Below are 10,070 nucleotides of genomic sequence, written 5' to 3'. Positions count from 1 at the left end.
AGGGAATTCAGGAACCTTTACTATGTATACTTCTCTATGTCTGAACTTTATACAATGAGTGTTTGTCAATTTTAGACCACATTTCATAAGTCTAAGATGCCATTGATTGAAAGACACTATTTTTTCATATACTAGCTTGAAGGAAAACTGCTATCAATTAAACAACATGTCACCAATTAGTAAGACACATCTGAGTTTTTGAGATGTTAAAATACGAAAAAAATGTGCACCTTAGAATTAATGGAATGCAGTAATGTTTTTACATTACAAGATATTTTCCATTTTTGGAAAAACTACTAGAGTTGCTTTCACCTCCCACCCCCATGTTCAGAGTGATTTCCTCGAAAAAAGCCAAAAGAATGTTTGAGGATGACTTAATGTGAATTTTTTTTTTTTTTTTTTTTTTTAGCCTTTCTGTACCAGTTTCATGCCAGGCCCTGTGCTAAGTGCTTTCTTGTCCCTGAGTCCATCAAGGCCTCGCGGGAATTGGTGGGGAAAGGTGGTCATTTACTCGTCAAGGAAACTGATGGTCAGATTCTTGTTCCTATTCACCCAGAGAGTAAATGTGGGAGATGAGATTCAAACCTAGCCCACTGCCCCAACCACATCTCACCACAAGCCTGGGTTCTGAGGGTGTCCCGAGAGAGCTTCTACCGGAAGCCTTGGTAAGCACCAGGATGAAAGATGAAGCTCCCAGGCCCACCCTATGCACCCCACTTGTTTCTGGTTCTTGGGGGGTGACTTCCTCCTTACACACTCTTCTCTGCCAAGCTGAGTGAGTCAGCCTGAAAATGACCTCAGTGTCCTCAGTGGGCTGTCTGGCCTTCTGTTTCATGTCACGAGCCCCGGCCCCCAGCATCTCTGGCATGGGTTTATAAGTATTTTCTCTACCCCACTCCTCAGACGTGGCTACGTTTAAAAAGGTTACTCACCCCTATCCCCCACCTCACAGCTTTTGGTCGCCAGGCTGGCCTGCCTTCTACCTTCTAAAAAGCACCAAGGCTGAGAGAGCTGTTTACCTCCTGCCACCATCTGGTGGACTGCCATTCATGAAGAGCTGGGGGCTTAGCCTGGATTTGCCCAATGTCCAGGACAGAGGGATGGACAGTGGAGGGACATTGCTTATCAGACAGTGGACAGAGTAAGCCGAAATAACAGCTCTGGGTCTATACTATAGCAAAGTATAATTTTCTAAAGGGTTCTCATGCAAGTATATAGTGACCGAAGGTCAAAGTTTAATTCATTAATGAGGGAACCAGCACAATGACAAAGCTGACTGGGAAAGATTTGAGGGAAAAAAAAAATAGTTTGCTGGTAGTTCCATAACAAATTACCATCAGCCGGGTAGCTTATAACAACAGAAACGTATTCTCTCACAATTAATAAAGCCCAAAATCCAAAACTGAGGTGTAGACAGGGGTGGTTCCTTCTGGAGGCTCTGAGGGAGAATCTATTCCATGACTCTCTCCCAGCTGCCAGTAGCTGCTGACAATCCTTGGCGTTCCTTGGCTTGTAAACATAGCGCTTCAGTCTCTGCCTCTGCAATCATGAGACCTCTTCCTTGTGTGTGTATCTGTGATTTCCAAATTGCCCTGTCCTTATAAGGACACCAGTCATTGGATTTAGAGCCACCCTAATCCAGGATGACCTCATCTTAACTCGATGACATCTGCCGAGAACCTATTTCCAAATAAGGTCACTTGCACAGGTGCTGGGGTTAGGACTGGAACATCTCCTTTTGGGAGACGGCTCAACTTATAAAAACTACCTTCCCAAACTCATTTCTCATAATTCAGCATCACAGACCCCTGGCTTCATAGGGACAGTTTGGGATATGTTGGAAAGAGCAGAGGCATGGCCACCCTTGGTGTCAGCTTCGATGGGTCTCTAGTGTTCCAGGATGGAGTAATGGCCTAGTAACAAGGCTCGAGGGGAGGCAAGGCATCTCCGTGGCAGAAGTCAGCACTACGCGAGGCATAAATGGAGCCAACTTGCAGAGTTCAGCTCCCAGCTCCACTCCCCACTGTGTGTGACTCCCGACACTTCTTCACCTCTCTGGGCCTCAATTTCTTCATCTGTGAAACAAGGGTGATAATGGCACATCCTCCATAAGATGGTGCTTAGAACAGTACATATGAAGCTCTGAATAAATGTTCACTGTTATCATCATTATTATTATCCTAGTCACGCTCACTCACAGATTAACAGCTTTGCTCTTTTGGGGGTGAAAAAGGCTGTCCTACTGGAAGCACTGGAAAGTTCCCCTTCCTTCTTGAGCTTTGTCATGGAATTAAAAATAAAATTATAATCTGCCTGCAGTCCAGTCTCTGGAAAATGTGGCAAATTCTCGATTAGGACAAAGGAGGCCTCTCCAATTTTCACTTGCCCAGGTAGGCCAAGGCCAGCCCTGCTTTTGTGAATGAGCTCTTTTATGGCTGCTTGCTCTGGGTCTAGTTTCTAAGGTGATTTGCCCAGTCATTTATAAGTCCATGCAGCTGGCAATTTTAGTTTTGAACGCTTGTAACCTATGACGAGCTTATCAGGACCCAGAGGCAAAAGTTGGGAAATAGAACCGCCCAGCCCAAGAAAGCAAGCCCCCCCACCGGGCCCCGCAGGGCACGTTAGAGGCCTAAGCAGACTCCAGGCCTGGCATATGACATCCAAACTGTGTAAGATAAGACCTATCTGAACCTTGTGAGCTCCTCACGCACTGGTCCTTGGGAAGCAAGGACCCCCTGCCATCTACATGCAGACCTAGCTTCCCTTCTCAGGTGGTTGCCAGGGGTAGCTGACACATAGCCAGGCCAGGCCCTGAGTAGTAACCATTGCTGCTGCCACTTTGAATATGGTCTGTGGAATGAAGGCCTGGGTTGGTAGGACCACGAAGGCCCCTTCCCACCCAGGCCTCTCTGACCCTAAGTTCACCTGGGAGTTCTCTAAGTTGAACCGGGAGGAGTCAGGCCTCCACTCTCTAGGCCCCTCACGGACACATTCTTTTTGCCCTTAAAGTTTTCCCCTTTACAAGCCCAGAGAGTGCTGGGTTCTACCTGGGTTTTTACTGTTTTTTTTTTTAAGAGAGTGGGTATTTCTACAAATTGCAAAATTACAGAGACAGAAAGCAGATCAGTTGTTTCCTGGGGCTGGGGGTGGAATTGACTGCAGATGGGCAAACAGGGTGATGGAAGTACTTGAAAACTGGTTTGTGTTGGTGGTTGAACTGTTGCATAAATTCACTCACCAAACAGTATACTTACTGTGGGTGAATTGTATAGAATGTAAATTGCTTTTCGATAAAGCTGTTGCGTGTGTGTGTGTGTGTGTGTGTGTGTGTGTGTGTGTGTGTGAATTCTCTTACAACCACAATTAGTGAGGGATTACTATCTTCTAGGTACTTGATAGAATGTCCTCTGTCAATGATTGTGAACTTCAAAAAAAGTGAGGAGAGAACTGAATTGGAAGCCTTTATGTGACCTAGAGCAGGTCCAAACTCTGTTTGGGTCTCAGTTTCCCCGTCTGTGACATTATGAATTGACGCCCTTAGAGGGAGTAGGTGGTGCTGAGGTAACTGAGCCTCTTCTGTGATCCCCCTGCCTGGCTCTCTAGGTGCAGACTCTTGGATCACACCAGGCGCCACTGTGAGCTTTGCCTTTGTCACAGAGCACCTCTGCCTTCCTGTCTTTGTGCAGAGAATTTCCTCCCACCAGGCCTAAGGAGCAAACACATAGCCGGGAACAATTGGAAAATCCGGATTAGCCTGGCCTTGTTTCCCCCCAAGCATGGCCCTTTCCCTTGACTCAGACCAGAAGAGCAACCAAGAGATTATCCCAGAGAAAACTCCCTCATAGACCAAATGGCTCAAGCACTTACTTGGCATTGATACATATTGTGAGCTTTCCTCTCCTCTGGCAGCTCTGACAGGTAGCCTCAGAGACAGAGAGATACTTGTCCAAGTTCACACAGCTGATAAGTGCAGAGCTTCTCATTCTTTCCACTCGCTCAGGGAGAAGCTAGGTGAATAGGAGTTGTTGGCTTATTTGGGAATCACCTGCCTTCCTCTCTTGCTTCTGTCATTCCTGTCAGAATACCAGCACAGCTAAATGCCACCTCGTCCAGGAAGCCTTCACTCAAACCTCTACCCACTCACCCAGAAAGTTTCTATACCCCCCTCCTCCGGGCCCTGGCAGCATAAAAACCAGCAGTGTGAGAAGTTCCTTTCTACAAACTGTGAATAGCTCCATCTGGAGCATGGCAGGAATGAGGCCTTGGGAGTCAGAAGAAAACCTGGCCTCTCCCCCAAGGGCGGTGGGGTGGGACAAGCAGATACAGCTTAAAAGAGAGTGTTACTAGCTGCTAGGTGGAGAATACTCAGACCAGAGTGGGGCTGGGTGGGAGGCTGGGGTGCCACTGAGGGAGGAGACTGCAGCCCCAGCTCCTCCCTTTGGAGCTCCTTCCTGGGAGGGTGTGGCCCCACCACTCCCTTCACCTTTTCCCTCCTTCCTTTCACTGTTCCTGTCTCCTGCCCCACTCCCTGGGCCCCAGAAGAGCCTGCCTATCTGATAAACTCTGGGGAGTGCTCCACTGCATGGCTGTTGCTCCTCCCAGAGAGGTTTTAGCCGATTTCTTCTGGAGATGATGCTGGAGGGCTGAATGGTGGACCTGCAGGGCAGCATAACTGTGGAGGAGAGGGAGAAGCAGCGGGTTGGGCTGGGAGCAGGGTGGGAGCAGAATCATGAAACAGCTAGTTAGTTACTCCTGGCTGACTCAGACCCTCCTGCCCTTCTTATCAGGCCCGAGGAGTGATAAGGGGTCAGTTCCTGCACTGCGGGTTCTAGGTCTCTGTTTGGGGCCGCCAGGAAGTGACTTGTGGGTTTTACTGTGCCTTAAGGAGTGGGTCTGACTCATGGGGGTGGGGCTGGGTGTGCCGGGGTGGGGGTGGGGGTGGGGATGGGGGAGCCTGCAACACCAGGCCCTGCACCACCCACCAAACATCAACTGGCCAGGGAAGGGATATCCCTGATGGGAGTGTGTCCGGCCTCCACACCCACCTCCTGACTAAGGCCACAGAGGAGATTCCTTGCCTTGCTAACTTAGGAAGGGAGGGGCAGCCCAGGGTGTCTCCTCTTTATTTTTCAAACAGAAAATATTTCCAGAATATTATTCCCCAAAAGCATTGACTATCCATCCACTAAGCACCAGACACTAGACTAAAGGTTTTTGCCTATACTATCTCCTTTAATCTTCACCCCAATAACAACTCTGAGGAGTTGGTATTACCACTCTCCACATTTTGCAGATGATGAAACTGAGGTTCAGAGCGAGGAAGGGAATTACTGAGATTTACTCAGCCAGGAAGCAGCAGATTCAGGATTCAAGCCCAGTCCAAAATTCATAGACAACACTCTTGAAAAATCCAAACAGAGGGATGGTAGGCGGGTCAGGGGATGGGCTTCAGGAGTTTTATGAACCCCTTGAGGATCATCAATAGCTTACATCAGGTCCTCCAAAGGCGCTCAAACAGATCACTGCCCCAGGGCATCCTACCAAGGTCGACATGGTGCTTTCCCAGCCTCAATTCCCTCATCCGTGTGATGTGATGAGAGACTGGTTCAGGTGTTCTCTGTGGGCCAGACAGGTGAGTAACCAGAGTTCATAAATGAACAGTTGCGTGGCCCTGCGGTAGGCAGGCTCCTCTTCTAGGTTCTTGGAAGGGGGAGGAGGCTGGTGCTTGAAATCGAGATAAAAGAACAGGAAATTCCCAGCCCAGTAGGAGAGACAGAGCCCTATTAGTCAAGACAGAAAAACCATTCCAAAGAAGGGAAGGTTCTGATTCATGTCACAGAACCATCTATTTGTCGTCAGGACTCTGTCCTCTCAGCATTTATCAGTCAGATCTGACGTTGTTTTCTGCACGCCTGCCAGGTGCCCCGGGCTCATGTCCGGCCAGCTCACTGGTCTTAGTGCAAATAGAGAGCCTCTGGCAGAAAAGTCCCAGAGAAGATTCAGATCAGTTTATCTTGAGTCACATGCTTCCCTGAACAAATCACCACGGTCTGGGGAGGGGGTTTTCGGATTGGCCAAGCCTTGCGCTTGTGTGCCTTTTCTCACACTGGATCTTTGTTGTGGGGCTGGAACAGCAGAGTAGCAGAACCACACGGAATGGGTGGGAGATGGAACAGGAAGAGGTGGAGGCAGACAAAAGCCACGGGACCCCAGGGGCTAACTCCCCACCCACGGAGACTTTACATACCCAGAATTTGCTGGGCCAAGGATGCTGGAGGAGTTATCACCACAAAGAGGCCCACTCGTTGTCTTATTTTCATCAGGGGTTTTCGACCTCAGCACTATTGACATTTTGGGCCAGATAATTTTTTTGTTGTGGGGTCTGTTCTGTGCATTATGGGATGTTTAGCAGCATCTCTGGCCCCGACCCACTAGAAACCAGTAGCATCTTTCCCCTCTTTCACTGTAACAGTCGAAAATGTCTCTGGACCTTGCTGAATGTCCCTGGGGCAAAATTGCCCTGCTTGAGATGGTCCCAGAAGCGAACATTGAGACGAGGAATCTCAGGCAGCATAAGTAGGGAGTAAAGAAGTGGGATGGAGGAGAAGACAGCTGATACCAAGTGTGTTAATGAGCAGGTCATCAGCTGGGGCTTGGTACCACAACCCTGGGAAATGGGATGGGACAGACGGACCGAGGGAACAGGGCGCTGGAGTATCTATGCACCATCTGCCGTCAGTCCTATTGGAGAGGCTGAGATGAAGGCGGCCTGTCAGGCCTGATGTGTGGCACAGGGTGGGGAGAAAGCAGGTGCTGGTAGGTGAAAGTCGGGCAGCGGGCACTAAAGTGACAAGGGACAATGGATATGGGAACACATTCAATAACCCCAAATAGAGTTTCCTCCTCCTCCTTCCCTTGTTTTTTTCCCATCCAGCAATGGAACCGTGTAAGGAAGGATCTGCCTCTGAGGAGGGTCTGTGGGCTCGCCATGCCCTCAGACCCCTTCCGAGGGCTTCCTTACTCCAAGTCTCCTTGTTTCGTATCATCTTTCCCACCATTGCAGCCCTATTGGTTAGAATCCTGACCCTGCTACGTCTGGGCTGTGTGACCTCAGGCAAGTTTCTTAACCTCTCTGGGCTTGTATTTTTCTTGTATAAAATGGGGCTAATGACATCCAATACATGTTTTCGAGGGTTATGAGGCTTAAAAAAATAATGTGGATATACAAGTAGCTTCACTGTCCTTCTCATTAGTGGCTGCAGGAATCTGGGGGCAACTCCCCCCTCAGGCACTCATACCAGAGCTCCCGGCCCCGCCCACTCAGGGTGTGGTGCCTAAGTCAGCAGACATGCTAGACAGGGAGTCTGGAGCCCTGGGTGCTGCTGCTGGCTAGTTGTAGCACCCAAGGCAGTTTTCCCAGCCTGAGCTTTATTATTTACCCCTACTGCTTCTTTATCAGAGCTGGAGGAGGGGGAGCTGGTGGTGTAGGCTGAAGACCCTCAGTCAGGCTTCATTCTACCCCTTCCACTGTGTGACTTAGGGCAAGTCCTCCACCTCTCTGTGCCTTCTCCTTTTTGAAAAATAGAGACAACTGGAAGGTTTTTGCCAGAGGTGAAGAAGATCTTCACAAAATCTGCTGTATATTAAGTACCGGCTGTATGCGTGTTTATGTTATTGAATCATGACAATATGAGGCAGCCCCTCCTGCTCTCATCTCCATTCTACAGAGGCCTCAACTGAGGCTCAGAGAAAATAAACTGTCCGGCTCCCCGCAAGCACCTGAGAGTTGATTCTCTGGCTCCTGCAGGCATCTCCCACTCTGCTCAACACCAGAATGGTGCCTGGCCCCACTCACCAGATCCTGTTCCTGAGCCTTCGCTAGCTGTCAGGGCACTGTGCTGAGCACTGGGCCCACAGGCCTTGTCTCTGAATCCTCCCAGAAACACTGTGAAGTTAGTACCGTTAACATCCTCGTTCTAGAAAAGAGGAAAGTGAGGCTCAGCAGGGCAAGCCGATGTCATGCTTATAAATGACTGATCTAGGACTGCATGAGTAATGGGTTGGCGTCAACTGGCAAGTCCTGGATCCAGGCCAGCCAAGGAGGATCCAGTGGCCTCAGCATGGAGAAGCCAACCTCTCTGTCAGGGTCTGATACTTGGTGGCTGTCCCTGCCCAGATAGTACACAGCAGCTGAACTGAGTGTCTGCCCCTCAGGAGGCTCTAGGCATTGTATTTCTCTAACTCACAGCCTCCCCAGCTCAGGAAAAGGGTCAGGGCCAAGGTCTGAGCTGTAGTGCCAACTGTCAGGAAGGGGCAAAGCTGACTGTGGGCAAGGACACCACCTTCCTGGGAAATCTGCCTCCTGTTCTCTCAGGAAGGCAGCTGCCCTGTTGGATCCTGGTTGAAGCCCTGGAAGAGGTTTATGGGCTTAAGCTATCATCACCTCTGTGAAGCCCTACTGGATTATCCCACTGGCTGAGCCCCTCCATTCTGTACATACTAGCACTTAAAGTGCTTACATCACAAACATCTGTGACCATTATAGGAATTTTTAAGTTAGTATGGTGGCTAAAGGTTCTGTACACCAAGAATGATCTGGTATACCCAGAGAGGCCTGGGCCTTTTCATAGGGATTCCCCATGGCTCACTCAGCACACAGTAAGTGGGCACTAAACATTGCCAAACTGACATATCGCCCCACCAACTGTTAAAAATGCAAATGATAATGCCATTGTTTCTCTTCGCTCATTGAGTGAGAGGGGAGTGTGTGCCAGTGGTTGGCACCCAGGCTCTGCTGTAAAATTGCCACTGGCCATGTCTTGGTTCCACTTCTCACTGACCCTGAGGAGGTAACTTGACTTTTCCATGCCTCAGTCTCCCCTTTGGCAAAATGGGAATAATAATTAGGTCTAGGCAGTAATTATCTAGGTTATAATTAGATAGTGCCTGTAAAGTCTGGAAAGAGCTCAGTGCTTGTCAGCTGTTCCCATTCTTGGCAGATGCTTACGACATGCTGTGATTCATCGACTCCAAGATGTCCTGGATCATAAGAACACACCATTATTTCATGTGCCAATAAGAAAGAGAAAATTGCCAATTAAACTGATGGAAAGCTATTATCACTTAGGATGTTTATTTTTCTTTCCATTGGAAAAGTCGCTTTATCATATAACATAGCATCTATGTGTACGTAAAAAAATTATGTGTACAGCATTATGTGTATTGTTGAAACAAGTGGATCAAGATATTTTTAGGCAATGACAATTTTGGCATGACTGCCATGTTGCCGAGAGCCGTTGTGAGATTTCTTAACACGATTGCAAAGGTGGTAAAATGTGGAAAGTATGCTTCTTACAATCAACGAAACACAAAACATAGTAATAGAAGTGAAAAAAGCAGGATAATGTTGAGAGAAAAGGCTGTATCTTTTCATTCTTTTGTTCATTCACTCATCCATTTGACCAATATTTATTGACCACACGCTCTGCCAGGAACTGTCTCCTAGGAGAGCTAGGAGTCATCATTGGGAAGCCCAGGGTGGGATGGGAGCATGTGGAAGTCCAGAATGCGGGCCCCTGATCCTGACGCTTACACCAAGGTCTCTTAAGTGCTGGGGAGAAAAAAGTTGTTCTAGGTAGGGCCGATGATCTCAGCCTGAGGTTCCTGTCATTATTCACAAAGTTGGGAAGGTCCAGAGCCTGCTCATGACTTCCTGGCTCTCGAGCTCTGCCAGGGCCCCGCTCCCGGCCCCAGGGAGGCAGCGGTCCACGGAACTCAGAAGAACACAGGGTTTAGCCTCAGACATATCAGAGCTCAGATCCCAACTCTGCCTGTTTCCAGCTACCTGACCTTAAGCAAGCAACACTGTCTGCCTGTGCGCCTCAGTTTCCTCGCCTGGGAAATGGGGGTAATATTACTATGTCATTGATTTGGTTGTTGTCAGGACTGAAGGAGACAATCCATGTAAAGGGCCTGGCACATGCTAAATGCCTACTACACATTAGCCCCCCTTATATTTTTATTTTAGGTGATCCAGGCCTGGGTCTCCCGCTGGGTCCAGCTGACTTTCA

At 48.8% G+C, this 10,070-nt stretch overlaps 1 long non-coding RNA gene across 1 annotated transcript; it reads right to left on the bottom strand.

The window, feature by feature from the left end:
• Positions 1 to 434: 434 nt before the first annotated feature.
• On the bottom strand, positions 435 to 4,866 carry LOC120599493 (uncharacterized). The gene is made up of 2 exons (XR_005651919.1): positions 3,868 to 4,866; positions 435 to 2,075 (listed from the first exon to the last, which is right to left on the bottom strand). It is a non-coding gene; the product is annotated as an uncharacterized LOC120599493 (long non-coding RNA).
• Positions 4,867 to 10,070: the final 5,204 nt, after the last annotated feature.

Source organism: Pteropus medius, unplaced genomic scaffold, assembly GCF_902729225.1.
Source record: "Pteropus medius unplaced genomic scaffold, Ma_sr-lr_union100, whole genome shotgun sequence".
NCBI classification, from domain to species: domain Eukaryota; kingdom Metazoa; phylum Chordata; class Mammalia; order Chiroptera; family Pteropodidae; genus Pteropus; species Pteropus medius.
This window is presented reverse-complemented; position numbering and strand designations above follow the sequence as displayed.